The sequence below is a fragment of the Tachypleus tridentatus genome, chromosome 1 (genome assembly GCF_004210375.1).
Source record: "Tachypleus tridentatus isolate NWPU-2018 chromosome 1, ASM421037v1, whole genome shotgun sequence".
Taxonomy (NCBI): Eukaryota; Metazoa; Arthropoda; class Merostomata; order Xiphosura; family Limulidae; genus Tachypleus; species Tachypleus tridentatus.
The window spans coordinates 165,432,804-165,453,293 of NC_134825.1; the positions used below are offsets into that span (position 1 = coordinate 165,432,804).

The following is a 20,490-nucleotide window of genomic DNA, read 5'->3' on the forward strand; positions in this document are numbered from 1 at the left end:
ACCATCGATAAAATATTCAGTTTTAGACCAGTTAGAAGAATCAATAATGTCTCTTTGTTTGTAACGCTTTTGTATATAGATCATTATTTGTACTAACAGTTATTATGAATTGTATTATTATTATCATTGTCTACTAAAATATATTTGTATGAAGAAAGAAAACTGTGTGAATTTTAATCCACTGTTGATGTTAAACATTCAGTTATGGTGGAACTATATATAATTTAAGAGTTTTATGTTAACATTTTAAGCAGAATAAATGGGGTCCAAATCTTTCTTTATCATTGTTACTTTTTAAATATATAACATCAGTGGGTTTATTAAATTTGAAGACTCGGCATGACCAAGTGGTTAAGGCACTCGACTCCTAATACGAGAGTCGCGTGTTCGAATCCCCGTCATACCAAACATGCTTGCCCTTTTAACCGCGGGGGCGTTATAATGTGACGGTCAACCCCTATTCGTTGGTGAAAGAGTAGCCCAAGAGTTGGCGGTGGGTAGTAATGACTAGCTACCTTCCCTGTAGTCTTACATTGCTAAATTAGGGACGACTAGCGCAGATAGCACTCATTAGCTTTGCGCGAAATTTAAAAAAAAACAGACAAACAAAAACAAATCTTCCCTAACAATCTTTAATTAATCAAGACGCTAAATCTAAACATCGTGTTACAGACTCTCAGATGAAACATGGTGGAACACGGTTCGAGAACTAGTGTTGTAGATTACACGTGTCTCCTTAATCAGTCAACTGACGTTCACTGCAGTTTATCACGCTTTGGAAAATGAATATTACTTGTTGTATTTTACGTTTGATTAGAAAAGATGCATCAGAGCTGATCGCTGTGTAATTTAAAAGTAATGGAATGATCACACGGCGAAAGACACGTACAGTAATTACTGTATAAACAATCTTGATTGTAAATGTTTATTTTATCAGCTTTTACGTGACGGCAGAAAAACTAAATCACTAAGAAATCTCAATATTTCTAACATTATTAACATATGTTTAAGACTTAAAGAACTACGTCGACTTAAACATTGGTATAAGATAAAACTGTAGCCTTACCCCCAAAACACGACATTATATGATATAGAATTTAAAAAAAACAACTTAAACCCAGATCTTCTGACACAGTCACTGAGATTATATATTCTGAAATTGTTTATTTGAACACTGGATCAGATATTTCAATAATATTTATCTATATACAAAACTTTTGTTAAAAACTTCGGTTAGAGTCTACTTAAAATTACGTTCATAAGTATACTTAAAGCAGGTCAATAGGCCTTGTCAATAATTCAAATACAATAGTAAGATACAATTTGTTGAAAGTCATAGTTGTCGGTTTGATAAATCATTTGAAAAACATTCAAAAATTAATATTCAAATAATTATTCACTCTTTCAAGTTATATTTTGTGATACATAAACAAAAAAAAAAACTGAAAGCACGCTTTAAAAAATTCTTCAAATAGGTGAATAGCGACACCTAGTGTCCACGATAGCCAGATGGTTAGAGCACTCAACTCTTAATCTGAGGGTCGCGGGTTCGAATCCCCGTCACACCACACATGCTCGCTCTTTTAGCCGTGGGGGCGTTATGATGTTGCGATCAATCCTACTATTTGTTGGTATTTATACCTAGAACTTAATAGTTTCTAGCTTACTTTAGTTTGGTTTTTCACAACTTATTTATACCCTTCTATATTTTGTATGTGTAAACTGACGAGAGAAACTCGGTGCCCGAATTTTAAAATGGCTGAATAATTTTTCTTTAAAACATTTGTTTTCATGTGATACAATCATGTTCTGTGTGACAAGGAAAGCAAGTCAAAGTGTGTGTTAGTAAAGAAATGTGATTTAGTAACATGTTTTGAAGTGTCGTTGTTTCGTTATCATTCGAATGAATCAGCTTACCTGATTTACCTTTCTAATCTTTAGATTACCCATTGAATAATATTAAGTTAGTGTTAACATTTAGTGTAAATAGTCATTTGTTACATAAAATACACAGAAAAACCCACCAGTTCTTGACTGAATTTGCCTACGAATTCCAGTATTTCTGTTGCGTTTGTGCGAGTGATTCGTAGAACTGGAAACCTTGTAATCTACATTGGACTATCTGCTGTGCTTACCGAGGGGAACAGAACCCCTGATATTAGAGTTGTAAATCCGTAGACTTACTGCTGTACCAGCGAGGGACAAGTAATTTATTGTTTGTGTTTTTCTTATAGCAAAGCCACATTGGACTATCTGCTGTGCCCACCGAGGGGAACAGAACCCCTGATATTAGAGTTGTAAATCCATAGACTTACTGCTGTACCAGCGAGGGACAAGTACTGTATCGATAGTTAATGTAGAAAATAGTGCTTAACACCCTGTTAAACCTCATAAGAACGCTATCAGTACTTCTACAGTTCAGAAACTGGATTCGTATATTAAACTACGATCGAATGTTTCTTATTATTTGTACAACTCTTAAACTGAATTACGGAATTTTTGTGAAGGACAAAGGCCAGAAATTAAAAATATGAATTATGTGAAAAAAAAAGACATTTTAAGACACCAAACAAATATTAAACGTATTTCTTTTAATTTCCAAAATACTAAGAAATCTTATCAACCGTAGAGGGGTTTTGTAAGATGTCCCTATATCCGCTCTCCTACAGAAGACATATTTATAAGAGTCATGATGTTGTACACGAAATGTCCTTTGAAAACTCTTCAGTACTCCACATGGCTTACTGTCCTCTTGCATTAGTTTCTCCTTAGTCGTTTACAAATTAAAGGATAACAAATTTATCACAGCTAGCTTGTAGTGTGCAAATTGTTAAACAAAGGCAGAGGATATTTCAGTGCTAACTTGTTAAGTAAACACAGCATGTGTTCTCCACGACAGAACCAAATGGCCCAAAATCAACGACTCGTGCGTCAATATTATGACCATTATTACTGGTTTAGTTTATTTTGAATTTTGCGCGAAGCCACACGAGGGCTATACTGCGCTAACCGTCCCTAAATTAGCAGTGGGATTGACCGTACATTATAATGGCCCTACGGCTGAAAGGACGAGCATGTTTGGTATGACGGGGATTCGAACCAGCGACCCTCAGATTACGAGTCGAGTGCCTTAACCACTTGGCCATGCCGGGTCCCATTACTACTCCTTATTATTGTTTGGGAATTTTCATCACAATTGATAATAATACAAAACGATATCATATGCATCTTTATAGTTTTGAAATAGGAGAAAAACATTTTTTTGGGGAAACGTTTTTACAACTGTCTTTATCAGTATGCTGAAGGCACTGAGAGATCAGATTTGGACAAGAAAATAAGAGAAACTTTTGTAAATAACATAAAGTTAACACCGAGTGCTTTATTTGAAACTGTAGATATAGTAAAAATATTTAAGAAGTGAAAACAGAGATAAGCTATTAAAGATGTATAATTATTAATTTAATAAACCTAAAAATACTTTTTTTCTTCAATAACTACAAAGCAAAACGTTTTATATGAAAATTCTATGGATCATTTCCTCGTATTTTGAACTTATCCTATTGAATATGTATATATTACAAACAGCTCGTCTTTGTAAAAACCAGCATATTCAAATTCATTTTTTTTAAAGAATACGTGATACATATAATTTTTTTCATAATAATTCCTTGTGTTGTAATTTGCAGATAACACTTGAAGGAAATTTCTTAAAAAATGATACGTAAAACATAAAAAATATTAGCATATCTTTTTAGAAAAGTAATGTTAAATTACTAAAAATTCTTATTTCGAGTAGGGCTGCTAAAGAAAAACCACTAAATAATCTGTCGTCAGATACGAAACGGTGCAACGTTTTGTGCTTTACCTTGTGAAATTGGTTTATTTTCTAATTTTGGAGTGTAGTGTGATGTGTTTTTTTTTTTTTAGCCCTAGAATAATTAAATGAGTATTATAAAATGTGAATACTATAAAATGAAACAAAATACATAGTGTACAGTAATTAGATTTTTTCTATTAACTTTTTTAAATAAAAATGGTTTGTTACGCATTCTATCTTAACACTTCATTTAAACCCTAGGCTTAAATGCTGTGAAAAACATCGAGTACAATTTCGAATACATTTGAATTTTTTGCAGCAATAAGAAGCAAGAAAACGTAATTCTTAATACGTTTTATTGTATTTTACGCCTCTGTACTTGTAACCACGGTCCTTGTCAGACATATTGTTTTCACTCTTTATCACACACATATATTACCACATACCACGCGTTCACTCAAAGACGACACCATTTAAAATTGTGTGAAATACTTGTTGAGGCGCTTTATATTTACTAAATATTATATTTCCTTTGAACAATAGATGGCGCAACAATACAGCAGATGACAACGTGTACCCGATCTCCGAAGACTAGCCTCAGAACTGATAGAAGAAAAACACGATGTGATTGACACATTAACTAGTCGTTACTGTCATAAGCCATTCACAGTATGACAAGTATTTGACATTATCTAAACATTTTAATGACTTAACTTGCTGGAAATCAAGGTTGTCAGTCCAGATGGCGGCTAGCCATTACGTCGTTTCAGACTCACTTGACAGACGAACGTTAACAATGTCTGACTAACGTGCTTGAAGCGGCTTCAATATTCTTTTAAAAGGGTTTTTTCCTTTCACAGCATCACCAGGTGTCTTTATCCGGACTGCCAAAAATCACAAATTACACCCACTTAAAACAGTTCAACGGATATTCCTAGTACTCACATAAATAAACGGAAACATTTAAAATATGTACAAAAAAGATTTTTGACAGTTTAAAACATTCATATCTGCTGTTACAATTTATATTTCGGACATAATTTAACCAATCATTTCGTGTAAAAATGATTCTTGCTCACTGTGAATATCTATCTAAATATATTACAACCATAATATTTAAGTCAAAACAAAGCACATTAAAATTAAACAAAACATGCTGCATTTAAAAAAATAACATAGGGTAAAAGCTACAACGTGTGATTATAAAATATATCCTAGGTTTTGGAGGTGACTACAGAAATAGGATCCACATTGCAGTGGGGATACACTGTCTATCAGTCCTAACCTCCAATTCGCTAGTCTTACATAAGAAATAGACACAGAAATAGAAACAAACAAATTGGAGGTTAAGACTAATAGAAGGTGTACCCCACAGCAATGTGGGTCCTACTTACTCAGTAAACTCTGAGACCCTAAGATATATTTCACAATCCCACGTTGTAGCTTGTACCCTGTGAGCTTTTTTTTTTTTCAAATGCAGCGAATTTTGTTTAATTTTAATGTGTTTTGTTTTGGCTTAAAATTATGGTTATAATATAATTAATCAGAGGTTGGGATTTACTGTTACTAACGCAGTCCTTCATGATTTTGTTTACTTATTTAACTTCATTTAAATGTAATTATTTAATTTCCCTAAAATCTATCTATATATTAATATTTCAATTACAAATACATTTTCAATTCTAAGCTGGAAATCTGTGATACCTAGCTTTCATTTATGTCTTTACATGCTGTTTTTTATAATTTTCCATAATGTTTAAATAAGTCCAACTAATAGAAGAAATTATTGTATTTATAAACAAGTTTATGTTTTGGCTTGAAGGCATTTACACTAGTTACAGTTAAATCTATTTAACCATAAAATTGTAAATAACGGATGAGAGTAACAGGGCTGCGAATTTAAGCTTCGTTAAAGTTGTTTCGTTTTTTAATAACGAACATTTCACACAGTTTCGCATGTTTCGAAGAAAAACTTTTTTTATCATGTAAGAATTTTTTTTACTTATCATGAAAAAAAAACAATCTTATTTAGACCAAATGTGCAACAAATTTAACACAATATGTTTGTGTCATTTATACTAGTTCTTGTTGCCATAGCGACGAATAAACAATATTGAAAAGAAATATATAATGTCAAAATTCACACACAAATGAATACCACACATAAATGACACGTCATGCGACTTGCAAATCGTTTATGTACTAGCGACGTGAGTCTTACCGATTGCTCTAGAGAAATCTATACGCGGTGACCGTCAATAATTTGAACATAATGAAATGTGACCTCATATAAAAAAATACATATGACATTTTGTGGAAAATCTGTACGTGATGGAGAAAAACGGATATCATTTTCCTATTCAACGTACGGGAAATATTGTATAACATGAAAAACAAAAATCATTGCAGGCCTGTGTGGTTGATACCTAGAATTGTCGACCTTATGCGTGCGTGAGCTGAGCGGTCAGGTCAGAAACAACTACGGATCAGATGTAGTCATCTGTAATTTTGAATAAATTTCCAGAGAGGAGACAGCTAAACATCAGCACAGGCCGCTACAAGTGTTTATCCGACTTTTAAAATCTAAGAGCAGGATTTATTGTGACATTTATAAAGTGCCCACAGCTGAAAATGTGAAGAAGCATTACACCTCGAACCCTGGAGCCTTCGATCCGCAACCTAAAACGCTAACCACCAATGTAGTCTACATATCAAAGATTGTACTATCTTCATTTGCACTAAAACTATTCATTGAGAAAATGCGACAAATGGTAATTTTCAACCACTAACCTCTTTCTACTTCGATACACTGTAACCATTCTCGTAAGTTCACGTTATTGTCGTTGTTCCCTATTTTGTCGCAGTACCAAAGTAAGTTTCTCCAACACTTCTTCAGTCGTTTCCGACTTCTCTTAGACTTTCTAAAATGCTTCCACGAACGTCGAAAAGTCTTCCATTCCTTACCTCTTCGTTCTAAGACCTGATTGGTTGAAATATCGGTTACAGCTATAAGAAGTATTAAACTCATACCAAAAGATAAGTTGGAATGTCGCCACCTAGTTATTAGTATGTGAGAGATTTACATCAGGCTATATATATTTAATTACTTATAAATGCAGATCCACAACACGTCCATATTAACTTAATAACTATATTATTCTTGTGAAAACAATCATTTGTAAATACTAAAAAAACCAAAAAAATAGAATAATTATGGGACATAATTAATTTTTAGAAGTCCGTAATAAATATTCATACATATTCTACTTTGCAACTGAAATATAAATCCAATCGTCCATACAGGTGTTAAAAGTTTGTTTTTTTTCTATAAAGATTATTCATTGCTAAAAATAATTTAACTTTTACTTAAATGAATTAATGCTTATGTGACGATAAGTTTCAGTGTAAAACATAAAGCAATTAATTCTCAGTAGCTAAGATTATATTATGTTCACTTTAAACAGACATCAGAAGGAAGTAAAAACACAGATATCAGTATAGTTTCGAACATTATACAATTGAAGTATTCTAAGTACAGTCACCGTATTACATATTACAATATTAAATGAACATACTTCTCTTATTATAGCTCGCAAAACAAGAAAATATAAGCTTCATAATATACTAATCATTTGAAATGCTTGAAATAAAATGTCTGCTTTCACCTAGCGGCGACTTTCAACAACTTGATAATAAAATGTCTGTTTTCACCTAGCGGTGACTTTCAACAACTTGATAATAAAATGTCTGCTTTCACCTAGCGGCGACTTTCAACAACTTGATAATAAAATGTCTGCTTTCACCTAGCGGCGACTTTCAACAACTTGATAATAAAATGTCTGCTTTCACCTAGCGGCGACTTTCAACAACTTGATAATAAAATGTATGCTTTCACCTAGCGGTGACTTTCAACAACTTGATAATAAAATGTCTGCTTTCTCCTAGAGGCGATTTTCAACAACTTCCAATTGTACTTATTCTTACAACTTGTTACAAGTTTCCTGAAAAACGAGGTGCTAGTTTTAATAAAACTTATCTAGACATCAGAAGTCTTCAACTTTTATCACTAGTTAAATAATGACCATCGCTAAACTATCAACTTACATTACTAACAGTTTTAACTTTCAGTTAAAAACAATAATGTTTGGTATTGCCGCGGTTCCTCTCCCGCGTCTAGCGGTGCAGAGCTAGAACGCAAGTATCGTCTGTCGTAACTGAAAATCCACTCTCGGTGAGTGGTGGGAAATAAGACTGGTAAGAACCTTCTGGCAAACTGAGAGACAGTCCGCCTTTCGCTTTTTTTCCTTTTCCTCCAGTTTGAGAGCGTTGGCACTTTGCTAGGAACTGACGGAAAGATGACCGAAGAAGGTCATTACCAATGAAGTAAAAAAAAAAACTTGTACTAGAAATGAAATCTCAACACAAGGGATGTTTTAGAAGGCATTATTTCTTGAAATGATAGAAGTAAGTGGATTAATTAGAGTCTTCCGCACTTATTTGATTTTTTCAAATTATTCCAATAATATACTAAAACTCGAGGTCTTAAAAACTGATGAAACATTCCAAACACTATACAAGATTCCCTTTTTTTATCCAATAGAATGTGATTTGGATTAAACCTAAAATCTGTGTCTACCTTTTTAGCCAGGTTACTGAGGTTATTGCACAGTTTTGTTACTGTGTCTACCTTTTTAGCCAGGTTACTGAGGTTATTGCACAGTTTTGTTACTGTGTTTACCTTTTTAACCAGGTTACTGAGGTTATTGCACAATTTTTGTTATTTTTCACAAAATTTTCTAACTCTTTCATTCAACACTATATTTAAAAAAAATTGTTGGCTCACAAGAATGTAATTAAAAGACATTAGAATTATAAATAGAATTGATAGATCATTAAATAGGACGTAAGTGCTATAGGTTGATAATTTAATTAATTATAAGACGTGATTGCTAAAGATTGATAATTTAGTTAATTATAGGATGTAAGTGTTAGAGATTGATAATTTAATTAATCAGAGAATGTAAGTGATATAGATTGATAATTTAGTTAATTATAGGATGTAAGTGTTAGAGACTGTTAATTTAGTTAATTATAAGATGTAAGTGTTAGAGATCGATAATTTAGTTAATTATAAGATGTAAGTGTCAGAGATCGATAATTTAGTTAATTATAGTATGTAAGTGTCAGAGATCGATAATTTAGTTAATTATAGGATGTAAGTGTTAGAGATTGTTCATTTAGTTAATTGTAGGATGTAAGTGCTAAAGACTGATAATTTAGTTATTTATAGAATGTAAATGCTAGAGTTTGATAATTTTGTTAATTATAGGATGTACACGCCAGAATTTGATAATTTTGTTAATTATAGGAAGCATAAATAATATTATAAATTTTAAACGTTAATTGAAGTATTCCATATGGTGTCAGAGTTACTAAAATTTAAAATGCAATTTCTGATGAAAATCGTGCTAACTTATTCTTGCTAAATTCATTAAAGTAAAATTTCAGATCCATCTTTTGTCTCCCACACGTCCCTGCCCAAGAGCCTTTCCACCGTTATCATAACTTGAAGATAAGAGACAAGTCATTCTCTAAAACGCCCTTTATATATACTTATCTCTAAGTTATTGCACCCCTGTTTTCATACCATAATTCACATATATCTTGGTTAAAATATCAGAATGTTCGAGAAGCAAAACACGATTAAAATTTTACTGTCTTATAACCTTCAGTACTAATCCTACTTTTACAACAAAAAAAAACTCTTTCGATAAGTTGACGAGCCTGCGATTATTACTAACGCCCTATCTTGGTAACATGCACCTACCTCGTTATTATTTAAGTCGAGATCTTTAAACTTCCATCGAGCAGCCTGTTCATTTGTCGGTTTCTCTGCGGTGCTAAAATAAGAGCCAATAAAATCCGTTAGCTGAGACCTCTTAATATGTGTTCAAGTGACGTTAATAAAACGGTATTGAAATTTATCTTGTTGAGATTTCATGAAGAAAATTGTATCACAAAAATTATAAAATTTCAAATTTTTTTAGAGATTTCATTTTTAGTTTCTAAAATACGTGTCATATTTAGAAAAAAAACAGTTATTGTTGTCAGTTTGTGAAACTAACCAAACTATCTTTATACTTCCAACCTTACAGGTGAGTTATGATTCATTTCTTCGTTTAAGTTTTCAGATTAACAATCTTTGTTTTTGTTTATTTACATTATTTTTACACTAGTTATGGCCCGGCATGGTCAAGCGTGTTGAGGCGTGCGACTCGTAATCTGAGGGTCGCGGGTTCGCATCCCCGTCGCGCCAAACATGCTCGCCCTTTCGGCCGTGGGGGCGTTATAATGTGACGGTCAATCCCCCTATTCGTTGGTAAAAGAGTAGCCCAAGAGTAGGCGGTGGGTGGTGATGACTAGCTGCCTACCCTCTAGTCTTACTATACTAAATTAGGGACGGCTAGCACAGATAGCAATCGAGTAGCTTTGTGCGAAATTCAAAAAACAAACAAACAAATTTACACCAGTTTGACTTCTGGTTGTCTATTGTAGTATCACCTACGTATGTAAAAAGTGCAATGTCGTGAACCAGAATAGTGGATCATAATAAACTTCGTCCAGGAATTTCACAAAAATTCTAATAGAGCATAAGGGCAGAAAAAGCCATCTTAAAAAGCATATTTGTTCTTGAAACAACACTCAAGACTAAGACTAAATATTGATAATAACAAAAAGGTTGATTTTTTTCCGATTGTTAGACAATATTCAAAACTTATAAATTTGTTCTTCCTATAATTATTATCATTTGTATTATTCCTGTTTCGCAAGCCTACAGAAAAACCCGGGTAAACCTACTTAAAAAAAGAACTCCTTCGCAGATCACAGGGCTATCTTTGTGCCCATTCTTGAAAGAGAAGGAGATATCTTATCAGTTTTTCATAGTTACTAGCTAAATTTTTCTTTGAAGATATTCAAGCACCAAAATCTACAGCAAAAACGGTTAAGCTTTCTACACATAATCTGTGCACAGCTACTAAGTAAACTCCTGCGAAGGTTGTAGGACTATTTTTAAGTTGATTTTTGAAAGTCAAGATTTCCGCTCTCTAAAATTTTCTACTTTCTTCCGTGCATTAACTGAAAGAGAATTTGTGCAACTTAAATCGCATTAATTGGAAACCTCTACGTTAAGAATTCATGATTTTCAGAGTTCACTATTGTATTTTGTCTCTACGTGGTTTTCTGCGACAATTTTGAGCGAATTTTCTAACAGTAGACGATTACCATGACATATTTTTCTATTGATTTTCCTACTTTGCTAAACTGGTAAGTTCGTTTTATTGTTATTGGTATTTATATTTTTCTTTCACAAACCTATAGCTAAATCGGCTGGGTTTTTTGCACAGAAACCTGGAAAGAAATACTATATGAAACACTGAGAATGCCCATGACCTATTTAAAAAGTTGGTTATTTTCCATTTAAAGTTTATTTACGTGGCTATAAATACATAATATATCCAATGTTATTGTGAGTTGCTTCCTTTGTACTCGAAGCTTGTGAAACCTCCAGCTCAAAAACATGGCCTGGCAAGGCCAAGCATGTTAAGGCGTTCGACTCGTAATCCGAGGGTTGGGGGTAAGTCCCCGTCGCACCAAACATGCTCACCTTTTCAGCCGTGGGGGCGTTATAATGTGACGGTCAATCCCACTATTCATTGGTAAAAAGTAGCCCAAGAGTTGGCGGTGGGTGGTAATGACTAGCTGCCTTCACTATATATTGCTGTATTAGAGACGGCTAGCGCAGATAGCCCTCGAGTAGCTTTGTGCAAAATTCAAAAACACAAAACACACACACACAAAAAAAACACTTGGCTCTGTAAATAATGGTTGGATTGGAAAAGGATAATGCAGTAGTAAACTGTTGAAAAACATGTAACATTACACTGAATGTAATACTTGTATGTAACTTACAATTACTTCTCCATAAATTGGCATAAAAACTTAAGAAACAAGATAATTAAAAATTGTTAATTTAAAAAACAGAATAGGGATCGTCCAAAATGTACAGAAACAAATTAAATCAAAACACAGAGATTATATTTTTAAGTCTACAACTAAGAATTCTAACAAAAAGTAAACAAACCAGACTAGAAAAAATAGTCTAAATTATTTTCTCAAACAACAAATCCCTGTTTTGACTCCAATAAAATAGACGAGTACTGTAGATGGGGATTTGTAGCTTAAAAAAAAGTATAGACATTATTTCCAGCCTATGTTTACATACTTTTTTTTATAGTTCCTAGTTGCAGTCTTGAAAATATAACCTTTGCATTTTGATTCAATTTGTTTCTGTACTTTTTTGACGACCCCTTTTTCAATTAAGAATTGTTAATTACCTAGTATAAAACGGTAAAAGGCCTAATGTGGCCAAAGGCTAGCTAGCATCACGTGCTGTCTTCCCAACGTTTTAATGGCGATATATCACACCACTGAACACTTCGCAGTTTCAGCAAATGTGATTACTATTCCAGTTCTTCGATTGATAGTATCTGCAACAATAAGCGATGCGTGCCGTTGTTGGATGACCCTCACTCCGGTCAACTTTTCTAAATTGGTATGGTTATGCTAGACCCTAAGGGTTGTTAGATCTAATTGTTTAGTTCGTGTGTTCCATGATTTGGGTTCAAATTATCAGAGTGATTTCTCAGATATATATATATATATATATATATATAAGATACATATCATTTTGTTTGGTTTGTTTTTAAATTTCACGCAAAGCTACACAAGGGCTATCTGCACTAGCTGTCCCTAATTTAGCAGTGTGTGACTGTAGGGAAGGCAGCTAGTCATCACCACCTACTGCCATCTTTTGGACTACTCTTACTAACGAATAGTGAGATTGACCGCACAATACAACGACCCCATGACTGAAAGGGCGAGCATGCTTGGTGTGACGGGGATTCGAACCCGAGACCCTCAGATTACGAGTTGAGCACTTTAACCACCTGGCCATGCTGAGTCTGTATATCACTTTGCATTCTTACTCAATGTCGTACACTTACACAGAAACACAACTATATGCATATGGAAATACCTTTGCCAACACCTAGACATTTCAAAACTTTCTAGTCTATAATATTCCTGTAAGATAATACTGATAAGATCATAAATAATCAATCATTTAAGCTCTGATCAAAATGTTAGTTCTAAAAATGTAAGAAAAAAACGTGTAGTTTCTTTATATATTTATTAATTTAAAAAACTTACCTGGAAGATATATTTCGAGTCGAGATCGTCATTTCATTGCCTAAATACTCAAGGAATTCGTTGAGGAAGATGTGCTTATTATGTATTCTACAACCTAAACAAAAGAGAGAAGTGGAGAAGTAAGTTAAAAGTAATAAGTGAACATCTCAACATCTTATGTTGCAGCTGTAAACGTACTGATGAAACCGAAACTCGTAATAAAAATTAAATTACTTTACAGGCTGAAAAAATGTGCAACTTTGAAATACTGTTTAAAGGCTGGAAATAAAACAAAAGTCCAGACGTGACCCAGTGGTTAGCATGTTGGATTGTGTATCGAGTCCAGTTAGTGTAGAATGAAAATCAAATAAAAATCAAGACGTGACCCAGTGGTTAACATGTTGGACTGTGTATCGAGTCCAGTTACTGTAGAATTAAAATAAAATTGCGTTTCACAATATCAGGTCTTGGGTGTGTTACAAGAGTAACAGCAAAATCCCAGTATTCGATTATATTAGTCCTAATGTTGGCGGTGCTGACTAAAAGCCTTCTCTTTGGTCTATCAGTTAAAAATTAGGGACATCTAGGAGAGGTGTCCCTTGTGTAGCTTTGTGTGAATACCGAAGAAATACCACATTCTCTGTCCCCGTTTCTAAGCAATATTTCTCAAAAACAACTGAATTAATTTGGACGATAGTTTGAAATGTGAACCAACTTAGGGATTTTTTTATTTCGTTAACTTGTAGTGATTTGAAATTCCAAGAACTAATCATTTCTATCAGTTAACATAGGGACTGATTTTTCACACTATTTTTGTTCTATAACTCAGTCAAAATAACCAGATTTTGTTTGTTTGTTTGTTTGGGAATTTCGCACAAAGCTACTCGAGGGCTATCTGTGCTAGCCGTCCCTAATTTAGTAGTGTAAGACTAGAGGGAAGGCAGCTAGTCATCACCACCCACCACCAACTCTTGGGCTACTCTTTTACCAACGAATAGTGGGATTGACCGTAACATTATACACCCCCACGGCTGAGAGGGCGAGCATGTTTAGCGCGACGGGGATGCGAACCCGCGACCCTCAGATTACGAGTCGCACGCCTCAACACGCTTGGCCATGCCAGGCCTAAAGTGGTTGGTGTCCATTGATAACGACGTATATAAAGACAGTTTTTCATTTTTTTTCGGGTCGAAAATGATTGACGCTGTGTAGCTGATGTATGCGCTCTACTGAGTGCCCCTCTGGTTGTAATTTGTGATTCACCCGTGCGGTAAGTGCCCGTTTTGTTTTTAATGATTTTATTTAAATATTACCATTATACTGAAACACGCCCAGAGGTAAAAATTTGATGTAAACCTTTAGCTGTCTTTACGCAATGACTAGATCACTCGACAAACAAGTGTGTGTGTGTGTCTGTTTTGTAATAGCAAAGCCTCATCGGGCTATTTGCTGAGTCCACCGACGGGAATCGAATCCATGATTTTAGCGTTGTAAATTCATAGACTTACCGCTATATCAGCAGGGTACTGCGAGAAACAAGTAAAACACTTATTTTCTGGGGTCATTGGATACAAAATTTCGCCTAAAAAAACTAATCTTAAAAGCCAGGGAAACGTATAAATCAAAATATAACTAAGCCTCAAATAGTGGTGATCTTTGTAACGTACAGTGATAACAATGTACAAATCTAAGCCTTTCATTAAAGTTTAGAAGTTATCAAACAACAAGCACAAAATCGGGTTGAGATATTTAAACGTGTTACTTTATATTCTTACAATTTTCAAAATCTTCAAACGGTTTCTAGAAATATTATCATTAAAAATAACTGAAATTTTTGTAACAATAATCACAAGCCCATATCAACAGAAGTTAATAACTTATTGTAGCTTTCAACGGAAACTATCAGTAAAAGTTAATGACTTATTATAAGTTTTAACGGAAACTATCAGTTGAAGCTAATAACTTATTGTAAGTTTTAACGGAAGCTATCAGCAGAGGCTAATAACTTGTAAGTTTTAACGGAAGGTAGAAGCTAATAACTTATTGTAAGTTTCAACGGAAGCTATCAGTATAAGTTAATATGCAAATTTTAACGGAAGCTAACTACTATTACTTTATTATACGTCTAATTAGAAGCTAACTACTGACACTTTATTATACGTTTAATTAGAAGCTAACTACTGGCACTTTATTGTACGTTTAATTAGAAGCTAACTACTGGCACATTATTATACGTTTAATTAGAAGCTAACTACTGGCACTTTATTATATGTTTAATTAGAAGCTATATACTGGCACTTTATTATGAGCAGATAGCCCGATGTGGCTTTCCTATAAGAAAAAACACAAAAAAAACACACTTTATTATACGTTTAATTAGAAGCTAACTACTGGCACTTTATTATACGTTTAATTAGAAGCTAACTACTGGCACTTTATTATACGCTTAATCAATAGCTAACTACTATTACTTTATTATACGTTTAATCAATAGCTAACTACTGGCACTTTATTATACGTTTAATTAGAAGCTAACTACTGGCACTTTATTATACGCTTAATCAATAGCTAACTACTGGCACTTTATTATACGTTTAATTAGAAGCTAACTACTGGCACTTTATTATACGTTTAATTAGAAGCTAACTACTGGCACTTTATTGTACGTTTAATTAGAAGCTAACTACTGGCACTTTATTATACGTTTAATCAATAGCTAACTACTATTACTTTATTATACGTTTAATCAATAGCTAACTACTGGCACTTTATTATACGTTTAATCAATAGCTAATTACTGGCACTTTATTATACATTTGATCAATAGCTAATTACTGGCACTTTATTATACATTTGATCAATAGCTAACTACTGGCACTTTATTATACATTTAATCAATAGCTAACTACTGGCACTTTATTATACGTTTAATAAATAGCTAACTACTGGCACTTTATTATACGTTTAATCAATAGCTAATTACTGGCACTTTATTATACATTTAATCAATAGCTAACTACTGGCACTTTATTATACGTTTAATTAGAAGCTAACTACTGGCACTTTATTATACGTTTAATTAGAAGCTAACTACTGGCACTTTATTGTACGTTTAATTAGAAGCTAACTACTGGCACTTTATTATACGTTTAATCAATAGCTAACTACTATTACTTTATTATACGTTTAATCAATAGCTAACTACTGGCACTTTATTATACGTTTAATCAATAGCTAATTACTGGCACTTTATTATACATTTGATCAATAGCTAATTACTGGCACTTTATTATACATTTGATCAATAGCTAACTACTGGCACTTTATTATACGTTTAATCAATAGCTAACTACTGGCACTTTATTATACGTTTAATAAATAGCTAACTACTGGCACTTTATTATACGTTTAATCAATAGCTAATTACTGGCACTTTATTATACATTTAATCAATAGCTAACTACTGGCACTTTATTATACGTTTAATCAATAGCTAACTACTGGCACTTTATTATACGTTTAATAAATAGCTAACTACTGGCACTTTATTATACGTTTAATAAATAGCTAACTACTGGCACTTTATTATACGTTTAATAAATAGCTAACTACTGGCACTTTATTATACGTTTAATTAGAAGCTAACTACTGGCACTTTATTATACATTTAATCAATAGCTAACTACTGGCACTTTATTATACGTTTAATAAATAGCTAACTACTGGCACTTTATTATACGTTTAATTAGAAGCTAACTACTGGCACTTTATTATACGTTTAATCAATAGCTAACTACTGGCACTTTATTATACGTTTAATCAATAGCTAACTACTGGCACTTTATTATACGTTTAATCAATAGCTAACTACTGGCACTTTATTATACGTTTAATCAATAGCTAACTACTGGCACTTTATTATACGTTTAATCAATAGCTAACTACTGGCACTTTATTATACATTTAATCAATAGCTAACTACTGGCACTTTATTATACGTTTAATAAATAGCTAACTACTGGCACTTTATTATACATTTAATCAATAGCTAACTACTGGCACTTTATTATACGTTTAATCAATAGCTAACTACTGGCACTTTATTATACGTTTAATCAATAGCTAACTACTGGCACTTTATTATACGTTTAATCAATAGCTAACTACTGGCACTTTATTATACATTTAATCAATAGCTAACTACTGGCACTTTATTATACATTTAATCAATAGCTAACTACTGGCACTTTATTATACGTTTAATTAGAAGCTAACTACTGGCACTTTATTATACATTTAATCAATAGCTAACTACTGGCACTTTATTATACGTTTAATCAATAGCTAACTACTGGCACTTTATTATACGTTTAATCAATAGCTAACTACTGGTATTTTATGTTTTAACAAAACTTGTCTACTGATACCTAAATATATAAATGCACGTGAATTCATTTGTAAGAGTAACGTGCGTGTGTAGAAAGCTTTAAAAATTTCTTTTAGCTATAAAAAAAATGAAACTTAAAGTGGAAAAATATAAACGACGTCACCAGGAGTGAAAAATAAGAGGAGAGATATTTGGAGATTGGATCTGTCATCCATTTGAACTGATGTCAGTGTTTAGGTTAATTTGTGGGATATTTTCATTTGTTTGTAGACACTCACAGTGCACTCGAGTTTTGATGCTTGCCCCAGACACCTAGGTTTTTAAAGGTATGGTTTTTGAATTTCACGCAAAGCTACACGAGGGCTATCTGCGCTAGTCGTCCCTAAACTAGAGGGAAGGCAGCTAGCCATCACCATCTACCGCCAACTCTTGGACTACTCTTTTACTAATGAATATAGGATTGATCGTCATATTATAACGCTCTCAAAGCTGAAAGAGCGAGCATGTTTGGTGTGACGAAGATTCAAACCCGCGACCCTCACTGGGCCGATTTTCAAAGCGTCGCTAGATACGGCAATCGGTTTGTTATTTTTGATCAGACTATTCGTCTCATTATGTCTTTTGCACTAGAGATGTTTGGTGGGTATCAAATTCATTCATACCTAACCCTCTACATAAATAGTCTAAAAAAATCACTTAAACGTTTACCCCCCCCCCGCTGGTACAGCGGTATGTCTACGGATTATCATCCCTAAAATCAGGGGCTCGATTCCCCTCCGTGAGCTCACCAGATAGCCCCATGTGGCTTTGCTGTAAGAAAAAACAAACACATTTAAGTGTTTTAACTACTTTAAATACACAGTAATGCCTTTACATTTTATGAATTTTCTACAATAAAATACACAATATCGCAGCTGAAAAAACACACATTTCGTGTATGAATCACAAGTTTTCCTCTAATATACGTAATAACTTTAACAGAAAGTACCTGTATCTTAACACATAAAAAGTTTAAAAAACGCTAAAAAGCGGTTCCACATTAGAAGCTCTGATGAAAGGTAACCACTGACATCTTAGTATGTAATAGGTTTTAACATAATCTAAATATAATTACCCTGTTATAAGTTTCAGTGGAAGTTAATTACCGACAGTTTAATTTATATTAAACAAACTCGATTATATACACGTATTAAACTTATGCCTTTTACAAAGTTTATTTATTTACGCTATTTTAGTATCAAAAAAGAAAAACGTATCTAATCAAATCTCGAAGTCTTTTTTTTCCATAACCAACAACCAATCACTTCGAATCCCAGGTGGTAATTTGAAGATGGTCAAACGAAGGTAAGCTATTCCAAAAATAAATTTGACAATAGTATTTTATGGTAGTAATTATTCTGAAGGTTTCGGGATCTTTCTCAGAGTAACGACAAATCTACTGTTAAAAACATACCATAAGGGTTGTACTAAACAATCCATCAGAAAAATACGCTTCGTGTTTCTTTATTACCTATCAGTAGCTTATATGAATGATTTTCATACTACGGGTCGTCATTGTTATCATTCTACGAATCTGTTATGTTTACGAGTAGAAAACAGTGTTATGTTTCAAGTTATAGACTATCTTACGAGAAACTCTTACGATCGTTTGTAGTCGTAATAATAGAGCTGTCTCAACTATAAAAAAAAAAGTTCGAAATTACAACACATTTCTTGTAAGTAATTATAAATTACCAGAAAAATACAACATTTTTTCATTGTAATGGCCCATACATATTACCGAATTTCAGCCCACTCGACAAGATACAAGGTATTTCCACCTTAGTAGTTAAAGAAAAGAAGATAAACGTTTGTTGTCATGAGAGAAAAAGTTTCATTACCTTTAAACATTTTGGCTGTTCTTCGGAGTTTTCTACACCGTGGTCTTCCGCTGTGAGAAGTAGTTCCTAGGATTGGTTTCCCCGTCTGTGGTTCTTACGCACCAGCACACTGCTTTACTCTTATTTTTGAAGCACTGGGTATCTTTGTAATGCCCGTTTTTCTTACACTCTGGGACATAAACTCTGCTCCGAGGGGACGTTCCCTGGGTCTCAAGAGCTTTCTTTCTCGCCACCTTACACTTCTCCAAGACTAAAACCAAATGGTTTGAAGGAATATTCTCATGAAAGCCACTAGTTGATAAATTTGCTAACTAAAGACTATCTCACACTGTAAGTTATATTCCCAAGAAAACAACTGATAAATTATAGGATCTATTCTTTTATTTTACACTTAAGATAAAAGTAGTTGAAGGATAAATTTTAATATCATGGATAATTCGTCGTAAATTCCACTCATTACGAACTATTGTCTTTATTCATACCACCAAGATAAGAACCTTAAGAAGGTAAATGTATCACGGAAAAGCTACTGATAAATAGTTTATTAGTATGTTGCTCTGAAACGAAACTTGCAACCCAAAAGTCAATCATTTTCTAATACTTCTGGCAAAATGGATTTTGAATGTTTTAAATTTTAGTACTGGGAGCAGCTAAACAAAAAATGCTCGAACGAAACTTGGTAGAACAAACTTGACTATCGAAAAAATTAGGCTTAAGAAAGAATAGCTTAACATACTTGACTATCGAAAAAATTAGGCTTAAGAAAGAATAGCTTATAAAGTATTGTACATGAAGCGTAATGTAGACCAATTACTAAGGTTGATAATAAAATTATTAACGTTATTAATAATGATGTTATTGTTAAATGTCTCGGGACATTAGTTTCTTACAGAATTTTGACAGTTATAATATGAAACGTTTTGCTCTAAAGTTTTCAATTATGTCCGTCCAATTCCTAATTGAGTGAAAAGTGTTTGATAATGAAATATACACTAAACTAATCCAAGATATTTAAGTGCTTAATGCTATTAACGAAATTTAAGCATTCCAAACTTTAAGTTTTTTTTTATAAATATTGTAGAAGTAATTTCGTTTAAAGCTTCATTAAAATTTTGGGCCCGGCATGGCCAGGTGGTTAAGGCGCTCGACTCGTAACC

General features: G+C 33.2%; 1 pseudogene across 1 annotated transcript in view; it reads right to left on the minus strand.

Annotated features, from left to right (window-relative positions):
• Positions 1 to 1,149: 1,149 nt before the first annotated feature.
• Positions 1,150 to 20,490, minus strand: part of LOC143233418 (SPARC-related modular calcium-binding protein 1-like) — a 91,893-nt pseudogene continuing 72,552 nt past the window's right edge. The window contains exons 9-13 of the transcript XR_013018130.1: positions 19,334 to 19,583; positions 13,088 to 13,181; positions 9,645 to 9,717; positions 6,608 to 6,797; positions 1,150 to 4,701 (exon numbers count right to left, since the gene is read on the minus strand). The product of XR_013018130.1 is annotated as an SPARC-related modular calcium-binding protein 1-like (transcript). The remainder of the gene's footprint in view (positions 4,702 to 6,607; positions 6,798 to 9,644; positions 9,718 to 13,087; positions 13,182 to 19,333; positions 19,584 to 20,490) is intronic.